A 25,650-nucleotide genomic window follows, 5' to 3' on the forward strand; every position below is an offset into this window, starting at 1 on the left:
CATGTTATTTTCACAACAGAGAGGAACCAGGGCTCCAGTTATGGGTTAGGTGGCTTGTCCAAGGTCACAGAGCTGGTGGTGCCCATACCCAAGGCTTCATTTAGTTTGGGCTGCTGTGTATGGGGCTCTGTGGGGCGGGCCCTGAGCTGGGCCTGGTCTGAACTTTGAGCTGGGGAGTGAGGCATCGGGCTCCCTGTGGGGTTTCTGCCTGCAGGCCAACCGGCGGGTCCTGCTGGGTAGGCCTCCCCTCCTAAGGGATTGAGGAGGGCTCCTTCCCCTTCCTGCAGCTCCTTTCAACCCCCCTGCCTCCCTCCCAGCCTAGGAGGGGCCTGCAGGTGCAGTCCAGCTCCCCTCCCTCCCCTGAGGTTTGTGCCTGCTGGGGCTGGAGTCCACACTCAGGGCCCCAGGGGCCCCTAGGAGGCCCCCACCCTGGTCTCTGAGTGGCTTCTCTCCCTTAGATGTGAATCCGGGCCCCAGAGTGGCCACACAGAACATACATCTTAAACAAACACTTCTCCTTGCTGTTTATCTCCCTGGCCTTTAAACAAACTCTTTCAAAGGTTTCTGCTGATAGGAGAGATTTACTGAAAACCATTCCTTGCTTAAAAGCCCTGGGTTCATGCTGCTGGGGAGGGGACAGGGGGGCCTCCAAGCCTGGGGTTTCTCTGCCTCTGGACCACATGTTTATCCTCTAGGCCTTGATAGAGGAGCAACACAGAATAATCTTTATGGAAAAGAAAATAAAAAAGGCAGAAAGGGGGTGGGGTAGAAGCTGGGGGAGAAGTTTAGTTCTTGTCATAGCCTCCAGGAGGCTGTGGCAGGTCCCCTGTGGCTGTGCCCACCGCACTGTGGTCTCAGGGGTGGGGTGAAGTGCCTGGGCAGGGTGAGGCTCCCTTGAACTTTGGACTGAAGGCCCTTGGTTAGGTAAGCCTCTTCTTGGGCCCCCACCCTCAAGGGAGGCCTGAGTGGACCTCTCCCAGCGGGGGTAGGGGAAGAGGGCTAGGGAGCAGTCACATGACAATATCCACTGCATTGGACCAACATCTAGAAAGCACCTAGTGTGTGCCAGGACCTGCAGCACAGAACTGAGTCATCACCAACCTTTACTTCAGCATTTCTGCAGGCCTGGCACTGTTCTAAGCCACTTCCGTCAATTAACTCATTTAATGTAACCCCAGAAGTAGATTCTATAATTATCCCAGTTTCACAGAAGGGGAAACCAAGGCACAGAGAGATTACTGGGCTGCACCCTGGAGGTTCTGATTTAATTGGGAGGCAATCTGGGCAATGCATCCTGAGTGGAGAGCTCCTGCTGGGGAGAGTGACATTCCTGTTGCCCCCTCCTTGTCCTCTCAATAATACAGTATTTCATCACTTCTATGATGTACACATCTCTGAAATCTGAGATGTGCCTCACAGTCCATTGACAGCAGTTTGTCTTCCTTAGTGGAACATAAAATAATGGTTCATCTTACAGTCATTGGTTAGAGGAAGTATAGTAATAGAAAACTAACCTCTACCACCTGTGGGGCCTGCGCTGGGTGGCTTGCCCATATCATCACACTTAGTCCACCCCCCAGCGCCTTCAGATAGGCCACGTGAGCACTTCTGATGAGAAAACTAAGGAATTTGGTAACGTGCCTAAGACCACCCAGCTAGTAGGAGATGGAGACAGGGTTTGAATACACAATCAATGGCATAATATTTATTCCTGACCCTTGAAAGGTGCTTTATAGTTTTCAAGCCATCTTCACACTTATTTTATCTATGGAGGAAGACACTGAAATCATGACCTGTCTGAGTTACACACCTGACTTTGCAACCTATGAGTGTGGGAGGCCTACAGGTTTGTTTTTGTTTTTGACCTACCTGGGCTTTTGTAGATGGAAGCTGCTCTTAAGAGGAGAGTGGGGCCAGGAAAGTAGGCCAGGGCAGAGGCCTCTGAGAATGGGGTCCCTTGTGCTAAAGGTTATCTTCAAGGCCCATCCCTGGCAGAGGCCCCAGGGCAGGGGCAGATGTCATTGTAAAGCGTCCACTGACTTCTGTCTGAGCTTTGTTTGTGAAGTCAAGGGGCTGTGCCTGTAGGTGGGGAAGAGAGAGGAGGCAGGTAGGAATTTCCACTCCTTCCTGCCCCGAGCTCAGCAGGAAGCCACTGCCCCTCCCCTGTGTTTACATTTGATCTGCCACACCCCTCACAATGGCACAGACGACACCCCTCCCTCACCCTCCTGCTCCTGGCCAAATACCTTTCCCCTCACCCTGAAAGCACCCTTTAGCACTTGGGCCCTGAGCTGGGCAGGCCTGTTGGGGAAGAAAAGGGGAGAGTGTGAGGAGAGGCTGGAGTGGGGTGAGTAAAGTGGGAGGTTGGGGGGTAGTCCAGGCCAGGACAAAGTTGTGTGAGTGATTGTCTGGTACTTGGTGGCCTTTCTTTTTCTCTTATTCTCAGTTTCCAAGACCTTCCCTTCCCCCAACAACTCTTGCTCTAAGATAGTTCATTCACACCAAGGGAAACAGGACTGATAACAGCTTCTAGAGTGACCCTTTTAAGAGAGAAGTGCATGTGGGCAATGTCCTCCTCGTTTGCCCATTCATTCTTTGAATTACTCAGTAATTTCTCTTGCTATTGCTGGAGACCCTCCATCCCATCTGAAAGCCTTAGCTGGGACATATCTGAGAGGTTTGGTAGGCTGCTGTCCAAGCTTTGGGCTTTGCTGTAAGGACACCTTCCCCCACCCCCCGCCTTCTTACACAACAGGTAGGTATATTGGCAGGAACCCAGGTTCTCTTTTTCACAAGTCAGTGAAAGGAAAAGTAATTTATCCTTTGAAAAAAACGTGTGGGGGTCTTTGCTTTAAATGAAAAGGGTGGATTTTCAGTTACCAACCGATCAGTTTATTCTAGTTTGGCTATGGGGCTGAGCAACTCTGGGCAGTTGAGCAGAAGCCCACCCAGGACATTTGGGTGGAATTTCCAAACAGGGCCACTGGCAATCAGGGTTCTGGACTCATTTCTTTCTGTCCTTCTCAGTAAAGAAAGGGCTGACTGTGAGCTATTAGGGGAAGACTGTGAGCTCAGAACTGGAAGAGACTCAAGGAATCATCTAGTCCAGTAGTTTACAGAGGGTGAAGTGGTGTAAAAGTGGTACAGCTTTTTCATAAACTTAATTTATGCTGAAACCCCAAATATGAAACAGCTATATAATACATAGCTCTGTTGAAGCAGGCGAGAGGCGGGTGGTAGCTGAATGCTCTACCCCCCTGCTGACTCCCTACGGTGGTCCAAAAGCTCCCCTGTGGAACTCAGGTTCAGAGAACACAAATAGAATCCCTGAGCTAGGTCAGTGATCCATTTTACATGCAAGGAAACTGAGTCAGAACATGATAGTCCTTAGGACCCTTCATCCTCCCGTTGGTTCATGCTCGCTCCCTGGACTCATGATAGATCCTCTTTTCCAAAGTGACCTGTGAAATCCTCCCCGCTCTTGAAGCTCAGCTCAAATGCCACCTCCTTGTGCAGTGTTCCCCAAATCCTCTCATCTGATTCTGATCCCATGCCCACCCCCTTGGTGCTCCCAAAGCTCCCTGCTTCTGCACTGTAAGTCAGCGGAAAGGGAATCCTGGGGCAAAATACCTCTAAAAATTGAAATCAGTCCAAGGGAGAAATAAAATTTTAAACCTGTTTATTGCTTACAAAACTGCAGTCCAGCCCATCTCTCTCTCCTGCTCAAGCAGCCACAACACCGGCCCTCCCCCTCACCTCTCAGGTGCAGATAAGCCCTCTGTTGCCCAGGTAATTACCCATTGATATGGAGATGAACTTCTCCACTCTTGAGGAAAGATGCAAATGCACTAAAGCCTACTTGTTTACACCTCTGAACGCCTGTTCATATGCAGATGCACCAAAGCCATGCAAGAAATTCTGGAAGTGTTTCGATTTTACCCACAGTCCACCCCTCCAGAAATCTCGCCTTAGAATTTACTCGATCCCCCTCTTCCGACCAATCTAGTAACATGCAATAGCAGCAGCAATAAAATCTTGATAATCCTCAAGCCAGAGGATTCAGCCTATGCAGATTAAGTAAATGTACTTTACGGCACAATCTCTCACTAAGCACAAAATACGTTTCCACACTTGTTTACCATTCCTAACAATCATGCTAGATTGCTCACAAAACTTTTACCAAACATTAGACAAAGTCAAGCCTCTCTTTAAACATTATTTTCTTGACAACAGCAACACAATCATAATTCCCAAGCCAGAGGATTCAGCTAGGTTCAAAGTTCCATGCAGATTAAATCCAAAACTCGTCCATTCCAGCCATCACGTGGCAGCTGCAGCCAGGGGGTGCATCCAGGACACAAAGACCGTAGAAGCAAATAACCGTGATTGTCGGGGGCCAATTTGCTGTTATTACAGGAATACACAGAAGGCCAGCTTTCAGGCCTTTTCCCCAAGGTGCCAGAAGAGCCAGCCATCACCGATCCATGTGTTGAAATGTCCAGGGCCACGTCCATTTTACTCCTAATTGCTGTACCCATCCTTGCAACACATGTCCAATAAAGAGGGTACCTTGATTGGTCTCAGTAACTGGTGACTGACCATAGGCTGCAGAGAGATGCTCTAGGCCCCTCTTGGTGGTTTGCTGATCTGCACAGTGTGCAGGGCACTCCTTCCGGGCTCGGCTACTTCTTCAAAGGTGAAAGACAAGCCACACCAATGGGCCCACATTGTCTTTTGAGGTGTCTGTGCCACGCCATCCTGTGGCCTTTGGGTCCAGTCTCTCACCCACCCTGTAATGGGATAGGAGGTTATTACCTTGTTCGGAGCTGTTCTGGCGATGGGCTCTGTAGCCAGCAAGGTTGCTGGTTATTTGCTTCTACACAGCAGCCAGTTGCTTCTCTATCAAGGTGACCCAGACCTCTGCTCCTTTTCTATGGTTGTGGCCAGGCTCCAGCCAGCAGCAAGAGCAGCAGCAGTGGCAAAAGCAGTAGCCTTAGGCTCAGGCCACAGGCCAGGGTCGGCATGGCCAGCAGCAGTGGTGGCGCCTCCACAACCACACGAGTGTAGGCACATGTCCCTTGGTGCAAGTGCCGCTTCTCTCCATCATTTCTAGGGGTGGCCCTCCCAAAGGTCTCACCCATTATGACAGGTTTTGGGTTCACAGGAACCCTGCCAACTATGCCAATTGTAAGTCCGGGAAAAGGAAATCCTGGTGCAAAATACCTCTAAAAACTGAAGTCAGTCAAAGAGAGAAATAAAGTTTAAAACCCATTTATTGCTTACAAAACTGCAGTCCGGCCCATCTCTCTCTCCTGCTCAAGCAGCCACAACACTGTCCCTCCCCTTCATCTCTCAGGTACAGATAAGCCCTCTTGCCCAGGTAATTACCCATTGATATGGAGATGAACTTCTCCACCCCTGAGGAAAGATGCAAATGCACTAAAGCCTACTTGTTTACACCTCTGAACGCCTGTTGATATGCAGATGCACCAAGGCCAGGTGAGAAATTCTGGAAATGTTTCAATTTTACCCACATGCACCTCTCCTAGGATCAACACTCCTTGCATTTCTGCTCTTCTGGAGCAGGTCTGTTTTCCCTCACTGTGTTGTTGTTTTCTCTGAGGTCAGGGGCATCTATTTTCTCTCAAGCTTCCAGCCCACATACAGGTATGCAGTCACAGGGAAGCTGTTGACATGGTTTCTGGGGTGAAGGTAAGATGCTTTGTGCAAGGGAGTGGGGATCTGCCTGGTGGGCAGCACTAGTTCTCAGCTCAGCTGGGAGGGCACTGAGTTTGATTAGACAGTTATTTGGAGACCTGAAGTAGGGTGGGGAGGGGACACACCTTTAGAGCCTGGGGGCAGGGGTGGAATGGGTGGTGACCCTTCTGCTCTGAACTGGCCCCTTCTCCAGCCGCAAGAAGAAGGAGAGCAGAAAAGCGGTAAGGGGAAGAGAAGCCAGGGCCCTACACCTCCTACCCTCACTGATTTCCCATTTCTCTGGCATTTTAAGAGCTCAGACTCAAACCCTTCAAGAGCTTTTGAAACAATTAGATTTGCAAGTGCCGAGTGTTCAGTCTAATTGCTTAAAAGCCACTTCAGCCTCCAACCAACCAAGAGTAAAGCCTGGGGGTGGACAGTGAGGAGGGGATACCCCAGACACTCTGTCGCCCTGTTTCTCATGCCTTCCTGATGACCAAGGCCTAGGCCAGAGGTGATGCCAAAAGGTGGCCTTCAGTTGTCCCTGTGGCCTGAGCCTAAGGCTACTGCTTCTGCCACTGCTGCTGCTCTTGCTGCTGGCTGGAGCCTGGCCAGCAATTAGGAGTAAAATGGACGTGGCCCTGGACATTTCAACACATGGATCGGTGATGGCTGGCTCTTCTGGCACCTTGGGGAAAAGGCCTGAAAGCTGGCCTTCTGTGTATTCCTGTAATAACAGCAAATTGGCCCCCGACAATCACGGTTATTTGCTTCTACGGTCTTTGTGTCCTGGATGCACCCCCTGGCTGCAGCTGCCACGTGATGGCTGGAATGGACGAGTTTTGGATTTAATCTGCATGGAACTTTGAACCTAGCTGAATCCTCTGGCTTGGGAATTATGATTGTGTTGCTGTTGTCAAGAAAATAATGTTTAAAGAGAGGCTTGACTTTGTCTAATGTTTGGTAAAAGTTTTGTGAGCAATCTAGCATGATTGTTAGGAATGGTAAACAAGTGTGGAAACGTATTTTGTGCTTAGTGAGAGATTGTGCCGTAAAGTACATTTACTTAATCTGCATAGGCTGAATCCTCTGGCTTGAGGATTATCAAGATTTTATTGCTGTTGCTATTGCATGTTACTAGATTGGTCGGAAGAGGGGGATCGAGTAAATTCTAAGGCGAGATTTCTGGAGGGGTGGACTGTGGGTAAAATCGAAACACTTCCAGAATTTCTTGCATGGCTTTGGTGCATCTGCATATGAACAGGCGTTCAGAGGTGTAAACAAGTAGGCTTTAGTGCATTTGCATCTTTCCTCAAGAGTGGAGAAGTTCATCTCCATATCAATGGGTAATTACCTGGGCAACAGAGGGCTTATCTGTACCTGAGAGGTGAAGGGGAGGGCGGGTGTTGTGGCTGCTTGAGCAGGAGAGAGAGATGGGCTGGACTGCAGTTTTGTAAGCAATAAACGGGTTTTAAACTTTATTTCTCCCTTTGACTGATTTCAGTTTTTAGAGGTATTTTGCCCCGGGATTTCCTTTCCCTGGACTTATACCTTCTCATGCAAATTCCAGCATCCTCACGGGTGGTTGGGGCAGGTGTGGTTGTGACCAATTTTCAGAGGTAGAAAGTGACTAACCCCAGGTAAACAGCTCCAAGAGTGTCAGAAGGCAAGCTTTAAGGGGTCTGACTCAAAGATGATGCTTTTCCTCTGGGATATCTTCTGTGATTGGGGCATGGGGGGCTTTTGTAATCTTTAAGTCAGGTCTACCTCTCTAGTCCTTCCTGACTACTCCTCCCCCAAATTCTGGTTTCTGGATAGAATTCTCTCTGGTCCAAGACCTTGCTGTCGCGACCCTTCAGGGACCGAAGCAACACGCCCAAGGTCTTGATTCTTCTCTAGGCTTTATTGTCTAATCTCTCGTGGCGGTTACAGCAGTTGTTGGGCAGCTTTTCTCCCTCCCGGCGGGCTCCCTTATATTCAGTCACCCAACCAATCCGGGACAGTATCATGCGTGACCTTTAAGCGGATAGGTGTCACGCGCCACTCAAAGCGGGCAGCACGAGCTGTGCACGGGTACGGAAGTCTGCTGGGCCAATCCCCAACAGGGAAGAGGGGAAAGGGTGGTGAACAGGTGTCCAGCTAGAGTGGGGCTCAGCCTCGGCCGTAGGCCGGGCCCCCACATCTCCCCCTTTATTGTTTTATAACCAAAGGGCTGTCGGGATCATGCCTGTCTTAGGTCGTCCGGAGTCTGCGGCATTCTTACCCGTCCTCAGGCAACAGACAGCTTAGGTCTGTGCCCTGTCTTAGGTTGATATGCGCAGCTCCCGATCTTACCCGTCCTTGACTACTGATCCAGCATATTAAGCCATACTCTAGGGGAGATGCCTTCCTCTAGTGCTGCCATGGCCTGCAACAGGACCTTCCGTTCTCCCCGTTGCTGTTTATGTAACAGACTTTCCTCCCAAGCAGGAGAGGCCCACAATTAGCAATACCAGTAATACACCCTCATATACGCAGCCCACAGACAAAACCTCCCCCAAGAGGTCCAATTGTTCTTGAAGAAGGTTCATGCGTTGGTTGACCAAGGCCATCCCATTCTTAAAATGGCCATTGATGACGTTCTGCGCTGTCATTGCCGAGGCAGTGGCCTGGGACAGACCATTCAGCGTCTCTGCTGTAGGAATGGTGATAGTCAGCGCGGTGGTGGCTGCAGCTGCAGCTCGGCTCCGCCGTCGCCTGCTGTAGGATCCACGGCAGGAGCAGAAGCAGTGCGATCATCTTGTACCTCTGCTCCGGGGTTTTCCACTCTGCGTATCAGACATTCAGGCACCCAAACGGGGTTCTGCTGGTCCTGTGGAAAAACACAAACCGAGCCTCGGGTCCAGATTATCACTGGGTCCGGGCCTTTCCATGTTCCTTCCAACACATCCTTCCACAAAACTTTAGGCATGTGTTTTGGATTGGATTGTTGGCTGTGCCGCTCTGCTGCACTGCGGCCATTTTTGTCCAGTGTTCTAAAGTCTTCTCCTATTCCCCCTTTTTGTTTATATAAGGCATTCTTGAGGGTGAGGTGGGTGCGTTCCACCATACCCTGACCCTGAGGGTTGTCTCTAGCTCCCTGCTGCTCTCATGACACAAAAGGATGTCATCCATATAATGATAGATGATTATCAGGGGAAACTGTTTCCTGACAGTTTGTAAGGCCTTCTTTACATGCACATGGTGGGGCTATTAGCCATGCCCTGTGGCAATAAACCTTTGACAGTCTCTGGGGTGAAGCGGGATGGAGAAGAAACAGTCTTTGATACTTTTTCCTAATTACAAAAATAGGTGTGTTCCATGGCGAGGTAGAGGGCTGGAGGTGACCAGCTGCTTTCTGTTCTTGTACTAAAGTGTGGGCTGCTTCCTTCTTTTCTTTGGTGAGGGGCCACTGAGGTACCCACACAGGCCTTTTTAGGCTGTTTTCCCTCAGTGGCCCCGAAGAAAAACCCAATCCTGGTCCTCCGTCCCCATCCTCTCTCTAAAGGGGGAAGTATCCTAGTTATGATTTAGATGGACTACGTCGCTAATTCCGCGAACCTTTTGATTTCGTCGCTGCTCTGCGAACCTTCACTGGCGCCTCCTCATTCCATATATTATAATAAACAATGTCACAAACACTAACAGGACACACACACTACACATAAACACCCACCGCAACTGCCTGCCGTCTGCCCTGCCACGTATACTTTCAGTTTGCTCGCCGATCCACTCACCCTCCTCGGTTCCCTCTCCCGGTCTGGCCAGCCGACCGAACGGCGTCCAGCGACGTTCCTGAAGAGTTACAAGCTCTACTTCATCGGCAGGCACCAGGGTCAGCGGATCAGGTCGCGACGAGGTTTAGCGATTCCCGGGGTTCGGCACCACTTGTCGCGACCCTTCAGGGACCGAAGCAACACGCCCAAGGTCTTGATTCTTCTCTAGGCTTTATTGTCTAATCTCTCGTGGCGGTTACAGCAGTTGTTGGGCAGCTTTTCTCCCTCCCGGCGGGCTCCCTTATATTCAGTCACCCAACCAATCCGGGACAGTATCATGCGTGACCTTTAAGCGGATAGGTGTCACGCGCCACTCTAAGCGGGCAGCACGAGCTGTGCATGGGTACGGAAGTCTGCTGGGCCAATCCCCAACAGGGAAGAGGGGAAAGGGTGGTGAGCAGGTGTCCAGCTAGAGTGGGGCTCAGCCTCGGCCGTAGGCCGGGCCCCCACACTTGCAATGCTTCCCATCAAGTAGGGTCAAGCATTCTGGCAGCCTTCAAGCCCCTTCATAACTTGGCCCCATCTCACCTTAGCTCCAGTCCACTTCTGTGCCTTTTCTTATGCTGTGCTCTACCTTCCACTCCTTCGCCATCCAAATGAAGACCTCCATTTGTGTGCCCAGCACCAGGCTAAGCAGTGAGAACCCTGGGATAAATAAGCCACGGGTCCTGCTGTCAGAGTGACACATTCTAGTTGGAATATAGAAACACAAACAGATTAACTAATTCCTTTGACAAATACTCCTGTAGCACCTGCTATGTGCTAGATGCTGTTCTAGGCCCTGTGGGCATTGAGGAGAACAAAAGGATGAAAGCCCCACTCTCTTGGAGCTTATATGGCTGAAAGAGAAACAAGCAGCAACATGTACGCAAAGAAGAGAGATAAATAACCTGCCTGATGGAGATGACTGAGTGAAGAGTGGGAATAGCCTGTGCAAAGGTCCTGAGGCAGGGGGTGCCTGTGAGTTCAAGTGGAAGCAAGGAGCCAGTGTGACTGGAGAAAAGATGGGAAGATGGGTCAAAGGGAACAGGAACCAGATCATGATATGGACACTTAGTTTCAGACAGGTCTTTGGATTCTAGAGTGAGGTGGGAGCCAGTGGGGATACTGAGCAGGGAGTGACATGAGCAAATGTATGTTTTAAAAGGCTCATTTTGGCTGCTGGCAGAGGACACAGTGGAGTGGGGGCAGGAGTAGAAGCAAGGAGTCTAGATAGGAGGCTACTGCCATAGTCCGGGTGAGAGATGGTGACGGCATGGGTTGGGGTGGTGGCTGGGGATGGGGAAGTGGTAAGATTAGAGATAATTACAATACAGTGTAGACACTCTATTATGACAGCACAAGCTAGGATTCCTGATGGACCTGGAGGCAGGGCTGGGCTGGTGACAAGAAAGGATTGCTGGAGGTCTGATCATAGAGCTGAATCTTAAATGAGGAGGAATTGGTCCAGACAGGAGATGGGAGATGGGCCAGAAGGGACAGCATGCAGGGAGCTGGGATCCGTGTAAGGAAGCATCATTTAGAGGCAGGGAGTGGTGCAGGGCAGGTGGGGCTGGGGACACTGGGGGCCAGATACCAAGGGCCAGGGGCCAAGTTGATGGAGTTTGGGGTTTCTTCAGTGGTCAGAGGGAACCGCACAGGGTGTCAGGCCCGATCTTGTCACCATCCAATTTGTGCTGGAGGAAGAGCACTCTTGCTGTGGGGAAGGGGGAGGGCCAGGACTGGGGGCTGGGAGGCCAGTTGGGAGGTTGCTGTGGTGGCCTGGTGACAGACGAGGGCGGCCTGGACCACAGGAGCCGTGATGGGGTTCAGAGAACTGTTTAGAAAGGCAAGTTAAGTTGCCAGGATATTCAGACGTTGGCTGCTTGGATACAAGGGACTGAAGAGTGAACCATGTTCAGCTCCAGTACCTCTCGGCTAGGTATGAAGGGGCCCCAACTTAGGACCCTCCTCACAGGGCAGGGACTCTGCAGAGCCCACTGGCAGCCACACTCCTGCTAGGAATACCCAGAGCCCCAGAATTCCCTGCCCCAAGGGTGGGGGGTCAGTGTGCAGGGCCTGAGCGGGATGCCCACAGGGTCACCCTCCGGAGTGCAGCACGCCTGAGCCGCACGCTGAATGCAGGAGCTGTGCCCATTGCTTGGGTTTGCAGATAAGGGGGTCCCCATGCTGCCTTGAAGTGAAGGTGGGGATGGGAAGGGAGGGGAGGCAGTCTGGGGGCAAGAGCTGGGGGGTGCACAGAGGCAGTGTCTCCCTGCGTCGCCTGTGCAGAACTCCAAAAAGCCTGTGATCCTGGCCTTCCACATCTTTAGAAGGTCAGCGTAGGAGAATAGAACATATTTTATTTAACAGTTTGTTAACTTGATTTATAACTTTTAAATATTTAGACATATGGAATGCGGGCCTCCATTTGTACTTTCACCTGGTCCAGGAGGGGTGAGTGGAAAACTCCCCAGGGCCAGGATTATGTCTTATTTGCCTTATTCATTCTCTCTCCCTCCCTTCAGCCCTCACCCCTGGGCCCCTGGGCCTTGGTAATTTCCAACCAACTGGAAAGAGAATCAGATCCCAGCCTGATAGTGTGAGCTTTGTGGACTTGATGTGGCCCAGGGGAAAAGGTTGGTCAGGTGATGAGTACCTCCCCTCCTGGGCAGGGACTGGGGAGGAAGCGACTGGGCCCAAGGGCTTAGGCGCTGCAACCCAGATTCAAAGCCTGGCTCTGCTCTTCAGGAATGAGTGGCCCCTGGGGAAGGTCCAGGCCCTCAGTGCCTCAGCTCCCTCCTTGTGGGACTGGGTAGTGACAATAATCCCTAATTACCCATGCCTTACAGGGCACAGGAGGAAAAGCAGTGTCTGGCATGTAGTAACTACTATAGAACTTTTGTTATTATTATCACATGAAATGGCCCCTTTGAAGGAACTTTAAAGCCAAGCTAAGGGGCAGCTCCTAGCAAATCAAAGAAGGAGTCAAAGTTGGGCTTGGTGCCAGACCTTTCTCTTTCCATTTTCAGAGTTCCGGGGTGAGGGCTGGAGGTGTGTGTGATCAGTGATCAGGCCATCCCTCCCCTTGAGTCTCCTCCAGGGACACCCCCTACCAGGCCTTCTGATGTCCTTTGTTCTCTATCTCTTCAAGCTCCACCTCCTATATCCTCTCATTCCCTGGAAGCCTTGCCAAGCTCCTTGCTTGCAAATTCTTGAGGCCCAGCACTGTGTTGAGCGTGGTCAGTACTTGGTTGCTTTACCCTCATGACAAACCTGTGAGTATTATTCCAGACGCGATTACTCCTATTTTGCACAGGAGGAGACTGGAGCAGAGAGAGGTTAAGTAATTTGTCCAGGATTTCTCAGCAGATAAATTACAGAGCTGGGATTAGAACCCAAGAATGCATGGCTGGAGTCCACCCTCTTTCCCATGAGGGATCCTGCCTTGCTCAGAGTTCCTGGGACCAAACTGCTTAACGGAGTTGGGGCCTGCTAGAGATAAGGCCCTGTCCCAAAGACCCCAAAGGGGGCGCTTTGATGGGGGGCTGCAGGCACTTAGCAGGAGGATGGTGGGTTGAGATTCTGGTTTGTGGGGAAAGGAAGTTCTGGTTTCTTCACATTAGTGCTGAGGACCTTCCAGGCAAAAACAAACAGAAGAACCCTGTCTTTTCGAGGCCCTTGGGCCATTAGTGGGTCTGGAAAGGAAGGTACTTGAGTGTTAGAAGTTCTGAGGCACAGCTTATTTTGGCAGTGAGATTCCAGTTGCAAGGGATTGTAGGGATGAGGAGCTGCTCCTTCCCCACCCAGCCCTGTCTCAGCCCCATGGCCTGTGTCTCCTGGGGGCCGTGGAGGAAGTCGGTGGTATAGGCTCCTTGGAGAGCTGCCCAACTCGGGCAGCAAAAGCTCATGAAATGACACTGACTCATCACTCGCTTGCTGAGTGGAGACAGAGACACTTGATTCTGGTCCCTGCCCTCCGGAGCGTACAACGTCAGGAGGATGGATGCATATACTGGGGGAACACCATGCGGAAAGAGCATCACCGAGGCCTGCCTCCTAGTCCTGACATGTACTCACTGTGCACCTTGGACAGTCACTTACTCTCTCTGATCTGGGTTTCTCATCCATGAGATGAGAAAGGTGGGCTTGATCCCTTGGTCAAACCTTGTTTTCCTCTTATTATAGGACCTATAGTTCTGATGAAATTCAACACAGGACTCTGCCACAAAAACAGAGCTGCTCTGCTTCTGAGAGGTGGGGGAGCCCACCTTCTCTGTCTTCTTCTCTTTTCAGATAATTTCTGAGAGCAGGGCTAAGTGTCTATGATTGCAAGGCCTGCACCACACTGAGAAAGCTCAGGAACAGCCTCATGGGAGTCAAGATGGCCTTCAAGGTTAGAAGAATTTTGATGCATGGAGGTGTGGGGAGGACATAGGTGTGAGAGACGAAGATGCTGAGGTGGGCGAGCCAGGCCTGTGCTAGCACAGGGCCAGCCTAGTGGGCATGGAGGGGCCTCGGAGGAGAGGAAGGGGAAGAACCTAAGAAAGTCGTTCCCGGTTGATGTCCATGGGAAGTTCCCAGAGCACCGAGGGGCAGAGCTGATTTCTGCAACAAGTGAACCAGGGCGCAGGTTCCTTCCTGCAGGAAGGTGCAGTAGAGCCTGCTGCGAGGGGGAGGGAAGAACCAGCAAAGGGGAAATAGTCATAATGACACGCCCACTTCAGAGGGTGGCTTGAGGGTGGAATGAGTTAGCATATCTAAAGGCCCAGAACAGTGTCTGGCACCGGAGGAGTGAGGTATATAAGCTTTTGTTAAATACGCTCAGACCAGAGTGGACCCTGATGTTGCCCAAGCTGTGTTTCTCTCTTGGCTTTTGGCCTAGTACTGGCACTGATGGCTTAGAATTTCCCCAGCCAACATCAGGGTGATTATGAGATGTGTATGCACACTAGTGGGGTGTGGGTGTGGGTGTTAATGCAGGTGTCTTTTCTCGTCTCCCTAACATACACATGCCCTCAGTCCTTTCTCTGGAGCTGGTGTACTTCTGGCCAGTCCACCTTCCAGAGCTCCTGATTTCCTTCCCACCCCTGCTCCAAGCCCACACCTAGTTCTCGGCCTCCCTGTGGATCCCTGAGTTCCTGGCCCTCCCTGAGTCCTTGGCCCTCCCATTCACCATAAATCTGAAACTGTGGAGTGGGGCGGGGGTGGGGTGGGGATGAAGTGGGATGGCGGGGAGGGGGCCCATGGGGGAAAAGCAGCAAACCAAACCAAGCCCAGCTAATGAAAACGGTGATAAATCTCTGTCTATCAGGTTTGTTGTGAGCACAAACATTGCCAAACAAGGGCCCAGATGGCCTGCAGGCCCTCCTCCCTATGGTCTGCAGAGCTTTAAATGGACATGGTTGCTTTATACATCTATTTACTACTTGGACACGGGATGATTGAGTCCAGGGGTGCTTGGCTGGGAAACACGAGACAGGCCAGGTGGCGACCTCCGCACCCCAAACCTGAGCAGGACTCCTCTGGCCAGTCCCCAGCCTCCCATATCCCTGCTGCTGGAAGCAGCTCAGTGCGAGCCTCTCAGGCTGGTTGGGGATGGCGAAAGGAAGAGGCTGCCCCCCTGCTCCCTTCGGGCTGATATTCAGGCCTCCACGGCCAGGCCTCAACCTGCTCCAATTCTCAGACACACACCCTGGGGCAGCAGCCAGACCCAGCTCCTGATACTGTTGTTTTCAAAGTTCTTCACACCCTGCCCAGAATGTTCCCTCCTTTCCATGTGGCCAGTTAAAGCCTACCCTGTCCTTCAAGCCCCACCTCCTCCAGGAAGTCTCTCCAGACCCAGTCCTCACAGACCTCTCCAGGCTCTGGGCCCTGGGACCTCAGCATGGCCATTGTGGGGCTGCTTCAGAGGCAGGCAGGTCTGAGACCACAGCCAGGCTTTACTACTAAGGCAAGGGACCTAGAGCAGGTCATCTGTCAGCCTCAGTTTCTCACTCTGTAAAATAGGCATAATTATGAGATGTTGTGAGGATTAAATGAAGTGAGTGTAGAATGCGCTTGGCAAAGTGAGGGGCACAGTCTAAGAGCCTGCGTGTGTCAGTGTTTATTACTGGTGCCACCCAGTTGTGATTTGGCAGCATGCTTCTCGGTGGCCTGCCTTTTCAGAGGTGTGTGGGGGTGCAGGGGGGGATCCCCTGAAAACAGATTCTGAGACAAGAATCTGAGTGCAGACAGTTTATTTGGAAAGTGGTCCTTGGAAACTGGAGGGAGGAAATAGGGACAGGAGACAGGAAGGGACAAGAGAAAAGCCAGTGAAGGATGGTTAATGAGCAGTGTGGCAATGGGGGCTCGCTGCAGAACTACAGATCACATCACAGAATTGTCCTGTGCGGAGGCAGCCAGGGTGCTTATTCACCTGCTCCTGTCTTTAGTTGAGGCTGGGGCTGTAAATCCCTGGCACTTACCAGCTGCCCTGGGGGCTGAGAAAAACTACCATGGGCCTAGCCTTGGAGAAACTGTGCAGGTAAAAAGCTGAAAGGCTAGGTGGGATGGACAACTCCAGGCTCCTGGCCCCTGGCTGTCACAGCTGCAGAGGAGCTAAGAGGCAGGCCTGCGGGGAGAGGGTGAGGCCTCAATAGCATCCTTTGCATAGTTCTTCACTTTTCTATCCTTATTGCCTCCAGCACAGAGCTTTGCATCCAGTAGGTACTCCATTAACTATTTGTGTACCAGAAGGAGGTTTGGGCTAAGAGGGGGAGAAACCTGGACTTTCCCTGCTGCTCAGTATACTCACTGTGAGATGCTGAGCAAGAGGCAGGAACCCTCTGAGTCTCATCCACTCCTTCTATAAATTTGGGACATTGCCACCTTCTCTGCTTATCCCAGAACCCTGTTGTGATGGGTCGGAATGTTCTTCAAGGAGTGCTCAGGACAGGTAAGGTGTGACGTGATGATGTCGAGTGTGTGTGTGGGTTCCCCTATCCAAGCATTATTCAAGAGCAAGATGCCCACACTCTATGGTCAAAGCACATAGGTGTGTTCCCCTGGCCCTACTGGGAAGCCTCCTGCCTCTTCCCTTCATATGACGCCTCCAAAGGTAAAGGATCCAGAAAGAAAAGGCCAAAGAGCTTTGAGTTTCTCTTTCCTCACCAGAAAAGATCTCAAAGGGATCAAGGGGAATCCAAGAGGATCCTCTGTGGTTCCTTATTTCTAAGTCAGCAATGGGTTTTGCCAATGTTTGGTGAATGTAGAAACTATTAGGACAGAAATTCTTAACTCGGGAGCCTTGGAATCCCTAGGATGCCCATTGGTAACTTTTTGGCATCTCTAAATCTCTGAAAATACATATAAGATTGAGTGTGTGAGCATATGTGTGCACGTGAACTGCTCTAAGTCGGTGATCTGTAGCTCTTAGCAAATTCTCAAAGGAGTCTGTGACCCAATAAAACCAGATTTGCTCCAACCCAAATCTCCTACTCAAAAGGGGGGATACTGAGGCCAAGAGAGGGGATGTGAACTGCTGGGTGACACATTAAGAGCTGCTTGAAATGCAAGGTCTCTAACCTTGTTTGTCAGCATGGCTCAGTTTGGTCTGCAGGACCAGAAAAGCATGCCTGGCTTCCCAGGCTATGCAAAAACCCACTTGCTCCTGGGGAGACATCTCAAAAGGCATGATGTAGTCACTATTCCCTGGGAATGAGGGTGGGTGCTGAGGTCCATTTCCATGGAAAACAGAACAAGAGAGAACCAGACCAAAACTGAAAAGAAAAGGAAGTCCCTGTTAAGGAGAAGCTCGGGCACGTGGGCTGGCCTCAGTTTTCAGATGTGGAAATGGAAATCATAATAGTGCTTACATGTGTCAGTTGTGGTGAAGATTAAAGGCAACCAAGCAAGTGGAAATGGCTTATAAAAAGGCAAGCTGTACAAAAATGCCAGGAATAATCATTACAGCAGAGACCCGGTGAACACTTGTTTTGCTGATGGGAGGACACTGTGTATCACCTGGATGCCAATTACCCAATGTTGGACAATAGTGTAATTCTCCTGCAGTCCCTTGTGGCCTAAGAGCCTGGTTTTGGAGTCAAACCTGAATCTGCATTTCAGTTCCACCACCTGTGAACATGTATGACTTTGAACAAATCACCTAACCTCTCTGGGCCTCAGATTGTCCATCTGCAAAGTAGGGACACATTCTCAGTGCTTTGGGACATTATGAAGATTTGCTGAGTTAGTGCCAATGAAAATACCTATAATGGTGACTGGTACATAATAAACATTCAGTAATCATTAGGTATTTTGTTCCTGTTCCTTGACAGCTGGCACTTTTGGATAGTTTATTTGTTCACTGTGAAGTCTTTGTCTCCCCCCATCTCTGTCTTCTCTGCTCAGATGTAAAGTTTTGCAGCATAAGGACATGCCTGGCTTGTTTACAGTGGTATTCCCCAAGTCTGGCACACAGTGTGCAACAGATACTTGTTACATGAATGAGTGGAAGTGCAAAAGCATGTTTTTAAGGTTGGGAAAAACTCTCCCAATGAGAGAACACTCATCACTCTGGACCAGCCCCAAGAGGATCAGGAGCTGTGCCAAGAGCCCTGTTAGGGGTCAAGAGAGTTGGCCTCTGGTCTTAGCTCTGCCACTTAACTGCTGAGCCACCTCTGCCAAGTAGCTGGCCCTCTCTGGACCTCTTCCTTGTGTGCTTCCTCCAAAGTGTGGGAGCCCTGAGATCCCAGGGCTTCCCCCTTAGAGGCTGGCCTCCAAGGAGCTCCCACCAGCTGGGGAGTGTGGGATTTCGGGATAATTCAGCCACTTAATTACTGAAGAGGAAGGAGAAGGGGGAGGATAAAGGAGGGGGAAGGCCGCAATCCCGGAAGAAAAGTCAACTGGCCGCTGTGTCGCTTGGCAGCTGCAGATGGGGGTGGGTTTGGGGAAAGCCACGCTGAGCCAGAGCGCCAAGCTGCTGTGCGTGCCCCAGGAGCGTGTCTCCTTGGCGGTCTGTGAGCCAGGGCCTCGGCCTGCCCCTCCCTTCCTTGCGCGCCTCGCCAGTTCCCGCCGCCACTGACTTTCTGACTTCTTAACTTGTCAGCAAATCCCAGAGTTAAAAATGCACACGCACCCCGGCCAGCCGCCAGCAGGGCCGTCTGGCCGCGGCTCCAGATGTGGGGCCACCTCGCGGGCCGCCCGCCCCGCCGCGCAGACTAAACAATCGGCCTTGGCCGTGAGCGCAGCGCAATTCCAGATGCCGCGTCCCTCGCGCAGCGCGCTAATTGGGCCGCGGGCGCGAGGCTCTGTCAGCGCGGGCAAGGCCCTGCCGGGGGCGGCCTTGGCCCAGGGCCCGTCTGCTGAACTACCTAGAGCAGAGGCGGGGTGGGGGACCGGAGGTGGGGGGAGAGAGAGAGACTCAGGGAGAGACGCACGAAGAGAGGTAGACAGAAAGGGAGAGAGACTTTCTCAAACAGAGACAGCTGCAGAGACAAAGGAGAACTAGTAGCAATGAGTTCAAATTTAAGAGACAGAGACAGGCAGGGAGGCAGGCAGAGACCCAGAAACAGAAACAGAGGCAGGGCTGGCGGAGAATCAAGAGAGGCCCAAAGACTCCAAGAAGTAAACAAGTAAACGCGGATGCTGGGAGAACCCGGCCCCTGAGACCCACATGTTCACCACCAGGGCGCTAGGGCGTTACGGGTGTCCACCTCTCTTGTTTTACATCCACAGGCTGCGCATTCTCACTTCTTATAGTTCTTCCTAGACCTGGGCGAAGCTGGGGGCTGCGCCCGTCTGAGCGGAGATCTAGACCTGGCCGCCAGGAGCCTAGGTGACTGCGTGGAGGAAGCGCCCTCCTAAATAAAGGAATCTGAGTCGAACAGGGTTCGCTCCCAAATCTGCCTCAGATTCCTGGTCGCTGCTGGAGGAGTGCTGGATGGGACTCAGATGGGACGAAGCAGGGGGGTGCCCCGATACTGCAGGGCCACCAGGCAGCCTCTCCAGCGGCACTCTCCTTTCTTAGGTGCCCTGGGGCCTCCTCAGCCCAGGGACAGGGGGTTGGCAGGTTAGCCGAGGCCCTGGACAGGGAAGCCCACTGGGGACCACCCGGGGGAGTCACCCCCACCCTGGTGTCCCGCCCCCGCCGGGAGGCCCGGGCGCCCCGGGGGTGAGCGCGGAGGGCATACGGCGGCCCGGCGGCTCTTGGCGGCCCCTCTCTGACAATCTTTCCTTTGTTTGTTTTCTTAAATCTGGGAGGCCCGAATTCCTGCCGGATTCCGTAGGTTTCACTCAGGAAGGAGGCGCCCCCACCCCCACCCGCCTCTCACGTCGGGCCGGCTGCAGGGGAATGGCAGGTTCTTCCCGGAGGCCCGCGGCGCGCAGCCCCGCGGCCCCGGGCTGGGCGAGCGGGCGCCGGGCGCGGCGGAGAGTCCCGGGCTCCCTGCCCGCGCGCCACCACGCAGCCCCGCCGGAGGGCCGCCGGCAGCCTCAGCGGAGGTTTTTTTAAAAAGGCAAACCAGGAAAGTTTTAAAGGACACAAAGAGCGGCCCCCACCGCCCCTACCTCATTCCACACTCCTCTGCCTCTTACACTCCCCTCCTTTAAAAAAAATTTTTTTTTTTAAATTTTGGTCTCCAAACTTGAGCCTCATTAATTTCCAAAAAAAATTTCCCCCAATAAAAGGCAAACATGGAAAGAAAAACAAACTATTAGAAAATAGAGGAGGGAGGAAATGTTATTTAAAAGGTTAGCAGACCGCATCATTTTCCAATGACATTATATACTCCCAGCAGTATCCAAAATATATATGGGCCCAGGGCCAAGAATGTAAAAAAAAAAAACTTGAAAAAAATCCTCACTTAGACACAACATCTGGACCTGGGAGCGAACAAACCCCCCATTTATCACACTTAATCCTCCAATGAAGCAATCGACAGTTGACTTCTGTTTTGCTAATTTAGCTGCTTTCAAGCGCCGGCCCAGTCCAGACCGGGAATTAAGTGTCACTTCTGGAGGGCCTGCCCTGCCCCCGCCCGGCTTCCCTCACCTCCTGCGCCAGAGCCCTCGGATAGGGGAAAAAAGACCAGTAAAGAAGAAAGAAACTTTTTATGAATTCCCTTTACCCCAGCCCATCCGGATCAGTGAAAACCCCCACTCTGACCTTCCTCTGCCCCCTCACCCAGCACCCAGCCACCCACTTCCTTGGTGACGCCCCCTCCCACCAGCTTCCTCCCCGCTCGGACTCGCGAGCGATGGCATCAGCCGGCAGGAACGCCAGCAGCTCCAGGCAGTCACCCTGCTCACCGGCTGCTCCTGGGATTGACTAGGTGCTGCCGGCCTTGTGCCGGACCCCGCCTGGTGGCCTGGCAGCTTGACCTTCAGGCGGGCATGGCGAAGCGGAGGGAGGGTCGTGGCGCCTGGCGGTGGGTAGCCTCCATTCCCCCGGAAGTGGATGGCAGGCCTGAGGCCCCGAAGTGGAGGCCTGGGTGTCCAGAGACAATGGGATCTTGTGAGGGCGCAAGCGGGAGAGAGAGAATAAATCAGGGATAATGTATCATTTGAGGATTAGTCAATAAATCCCTGGGACCCTAGCCCAGTGGGGCTGGTGCCAGAGGCATGACTGGCCCGGGATGCAGGCTTCCTTCCTCAGTAACCTTCCTTCCCTTCCCCAGGGACCTCCCTGGGTCTCTCTCTGTCTCTGTCTCTCCCCTCACCTCTCTCTGTTCATCTTAGTCTCCATGGCTCCTCTTCCAGGCTTTGGAGCTGAGGCCCAGCCATCTGCTGTTCCCCTCCCTATGACTGGGGACAGCTGTACAAGGGAGTAGCGAAGCTTACAGGCTTAGGGTCCTGTCCTCAGATACCCATGTGCCTGTGAAGGAAGGGTACTGCCCAGTGTGCCCCAGCTTCCGCCTGCCCACTCCTCCTCACTCACATCCAGCCCACCCCACCCCCCAGCTCTCAGTCCTGGCAGAGTCCCTAGCACCCTGAATCCTAGTTGTCTGTAGGCTCTTATAGAGGTCTCGCTGAGCCTCACATTTCTTGGGGAGACACCCTCAGTTCTGGCCCCAACCCAGATACAACTCCAAACCTCCCTCCAGGGTCACAGAAGCCTTATATGTAGAACCGCACTCCATATGGACTGCACTCATTCCCACAGGCATTTATGAATGCCTACTATGTGCCAGGCAGTGTGCTAGGGTCAGGATATGGAGATTGGTGAGTCTTCTTGCCCCTGGGAGCAAAGCCTCTACTGGGCTTTCTTTTCTTTCCTATAAAGATGTCATATTTTCCAGCTATACTTGTTCAAAACGCATGTCATGGAGCACTGCCATGTGCCAGGCACTGTGCTAAGCACTGGGGGTTCAGAGATGATGAAAGGTCATTCCTGCTTTTAAACTTGCCAGGGAGAGACACACCAACAATTAATTCTTAGACAAGGTATTTATAAAAGCTTCAGGGCGTGCCCAGAGGAGGGACTGACTCATCCTGGCTGGGAGTGATGGAGGGCTGCAAGGGACCCTAGACGGTGGAATGGTGGGTGCTCTTCTCAGGGGTAGTCTAGCCTCACAGTTCAAGCGAGCGCCCTGCAGCCAGATGGTATGACTCAGCTTCCTGCTGTGCCACATCAGCTGTAGGGTCTAGGGCTTCTTAGACTCTTTGAGCCTCAGTCTCTTCATCTGAAAAGTGGGACTAACAATAGTAACTGCTTTGTGTGTGAGAGTCAGTGGATTAATACAGGGCAAGCAGCTAGCACATGGTGAGCTTGGAATGAATGTCCACTCTAATCGTCTTTCTTCCAAAGGCTACGGGCAGACCACCTTGCAGCCTCCCTGCCACCCTCCCCTTGTCCTCTTTCCCCAACATGAGAACCTGGCACAGTGCTGGGCATGCAGAGTTAAGTGGTGGAATAAATGGTTGGGTTAAAATAGAAAATCTGTCAAATTTTGGCTCATGTGACACTAGGTAGACAATGTTGTGTATGGCGGGTGGACCTGGGCATGTCATCTCCCTGTGATACCTGGCCACAGGCTGGGTGAGGCGTGGTGACTGTTCTTTTGGCTCTTACTTTTCTGGAAGACAAGCAGAGCACAGCCCTCTGAAGCCTTCTTTCCCAGCTCAGCAGGAAGTCAAGAAATGTATTCTAGCCTGAGCCACTATTCTATGACTGGTGTGAGTTAAGTCCTAACTTGCTGTGTGTCCTTTGGTAAGATGGTCCCCTCTCTGGGCCTTGGATGCCTTATAGATAAAATAGTGGGTTGGACTGGATGCCCTCCAAGCTCTGTTGTAGCCTTTGTAGTTTAAGTCTGCTTCTCCTTTGAGCTGAGGCGACCACACCTTCCCTTCTGGAGCCTGCTTATCGGAGGGTGTGGTTTTCTGCTCTCCAATTTCTCTGTGGTGTGTCCCCCCCCTTCTTGCTCCACTTGGTTATCCTCTTCTCTTTCTCTGCCCTCCTCTTCCTCTGCCACCATCCCAGGGCCTACGGAGTGTTGGATAAACTGATGCTTGACTCCTTCCCCAGGCTTCCCCCTCCCATCTCTACTTGGCTTCTTGACCCCCAAACAGAACTTGGGTCTGAGCAACCATGCCTCTCCATCTGTCCTTTTGGCTGGGGGGCTGTCCCTAAAGGCCTGGGTGGTGCCCTGACCCTTGATCTTTGACTTCTGAGTGAGAGACTGGCATCCCAGCTGGACCAAGAAAGAGCCTAATATGGGTCTTCTGTCTCCAGAGACTGGAGTGCTCTGTGTTCCCACGCTGACTCCCCCCTCAGAGTCCCAGGCTCAAGGAAGGGGTCTGGAAAGGAAGCCGTTTCTAAGTCTAGCTGACATTCAGTCCCCAACCCACCTCCTTCACAATACCATCTCCCATCCTGAGGCTGGGAGAAGCCCTTCCTCCACAGAAGCCCATGTGCCAGCAGGCTACTATTGTCACCAAAGAACCCCTTATTATTGTCAGGAACCACTTCCAGAGAGCCTACTGTGTGCCAGGTACTGTCTATGAGCCAAGAAGAAGTGTCCATGTTGGTGTCGAAGGGAGTGGGGGAGGGCAAAGGCAGAGAGGAGTCCCCATGGAGGAGGTCACTGCCAGGTCTAGGCTCGTGGGCAGAGAGTTTGGCAATGTCTGTGCGTGGGCCCAGCTGGAGTGGCAGCCAGGTCCTGGAGGCAGGTAAACAGGACGCTGTGTGCTGGGTGTGGTGAAGGAGGAGGGGGATGCTGGGGGTGGGGGCACAATGGGCCATTGTGTGCTCTGGAGTGACTGTCACTCCTGGACTCTGGGCTTCCCCTTCCTCTCCATCCCCCTCCCCCTGTGCTGTGCAAATATCAAGATATGCGAAAGATGAATTCGTAGCCATCTGCTTTTGGTCCTTCGCTTTTGCCTAGACCACCATGGGCCAAGATGGTATGGTGGATGCTGGATGGCCCAGGCCTAGATTTTAATTCCCTAGCCAGGAGGGAACAAGGACAGAGCACTTGGTCACTGGGCTATGGTTGACAGAGATCTAACCAAAGTCTGGTGATGGGGCTGGGCTACTAGGTAATGGTGTCTGTCCTTGGAAAGTCTCATAACTGCCCTAAACCTCAGTTTACTCATCTGTAAAATGGGCCAAGGGTGACCTTTGTCCTGCCTACCTCACAGTGTACTGTGGTGTTGTGACAGAGCCTTGGACACTGTCAAAGGCTGTACACAGGGGAGAGCTGACTGCTTTTACTTCTTTTGTGACTCTTCTACAAGACCCTTTCTGCCTGACAAAGTGCCCTTTCTGGGGTCAGGAGCAGGGAGAATAGATGACTACCCACATGGGACTACTGAGGATCTAAGGACAGGGATCAGGATTAAAATTCTCAGGCTATTCAACCAACCTTCATTCATTCACCACTCATGCAATTAACAAACATTTTTAAGCTTCCTCTCTATGCCAAGCACTTCAGGACCCTGAAGGTGAACAAGTTCTTCTGCTCTCGGGGATCTCCTAGTCAGATGGGGGAGGCTGAACACACACACACACACACACACACACACACACACACACACACACACACACACACAGCATTAACATATAATAGCAGCTAATATTTGTTGAGCATTTACTATGCCCCAGGAATGGTTTAAACACTTTACATGCAATCATATTATCAGTCCCATTTTGAAGAAGAGGAAACTAAAGCCTAGAGAAGGTAAGTAACTTGCTTAAAGTGACCTGGCTAGTAAGTAACAGAGTCAGGATTTGAGCCTGGAGAGTCTGTTTAGAGAGAGCCTGGGCTCTTAGCCAGTACATAGTACACACAACGCACACGAAACTACCTCACTCAATAAGGGAAAAAGAATAGTGAAGAGAAGATTGGGTCGAGGCTCTGAAGGAAAAGGAAAGACTAGTGTCCAGCTTCCACTAGGGCCAAACAGGCTTGGCCTGCAGCTGGAAAGACTTGCAGTATCTCCGAGCTGGGGTCCCCCATGTGTTTGCAAGGTAGGAGGCTGAGTCAGTCTTCCGTGAAGACAGCAGAGAGCTCTCTGATTAGGAGAGATTCCCTGTCATTCCTCTGCTGTGGTCCTTTCAGCCCAAAACACTGTGAGGGAGAGCCTTAGGGAGGTTCCTGGTGGAAGAATGTGATCTCTATGGCACATGTAAATCAAACTTCCCCAACCCCAGAGCCTGTTGGGCTCCTGCACCTTCTCTGTCTACAGGTGCTGGTGAGCTTGGAGGAATTAAGTAGGGCTGAGTGTTCCAGGAAGCATTGCTTAGGGTTGGAAACCCACTTCCAAGTAGTTTAAGCTAAAGGAAAGAATTTGTTGCCTCAAATAACCAGGAAGGACAGGAGTGTGTGTGTGCACACACATGTGGGGTGGGAGTGGGGGTTGCCATGCCTTAAAAGGTACCATCAGCTTTCTCTCTTGCATTCTTTCTTGATCTCATCCATATCTTGGCTGTTTTTGGTGTGTGATAGCCTCTTCCCTGCCCCACCACCCCACACCTTGTATTGGGAGTAGGGAGGGAAAAGGTGGTCAGGGCTACTTATCTGCTGGAGGACAGGAAGTGGTAGGTAGAAGAGCGTGGTGATAGACAATTTCATGCTCACATATCAGAGAAAAGAGAGCATCTTCCACAGCTGACACCCTCTGTCTATAAAATCCTAGGGGAGGACTCCTATTGGCCTAGCTTGGGTCATGGCCCACTTAGCAATCAAATGCTAGGAAAATG

At 51.9% G+C, this 25,650-nt stretch overlaps 1 long non-coding RNA gene across 1 annotated transcript; it reads right to left on the reverse strand.

Annotated features, from left to right (window-relative positions):
* Positions 1–7,135: 7,135 nt before the first annotated feature.
* On the reverse strand, positions 7,136–21,327 carry LOC140846779 (uncharacterized). The gene is made up of 4 exons (XR_012126183.1): positions 21,170–21,327; positions 20,760–20,961; positions 10,020–10,136; positions 7,136–9,614 (listed from the first exon to the last, which is right to left on the reverse strand). It is a non-coding gene; the product is annotated as an uncharacterized lncRNA (long non-coding RNA).
* Positions 21,328–25,650: the final 4,323 nt, after the last annotated feature.

The sequence above is a fragment of the Manis javanica genome, chromosome 16 (assembly GCF_040802235.1).
Source record: "Manis javanica isolate MJ-LG chromosome 16, MJ_LKY, whole genome shotgun sequence".
Lineage (NCBI taxonomy): Eukaryota > Metazoa > Chordata > Mammalia > Pholidota > Manidae > Manis > Manis javanica.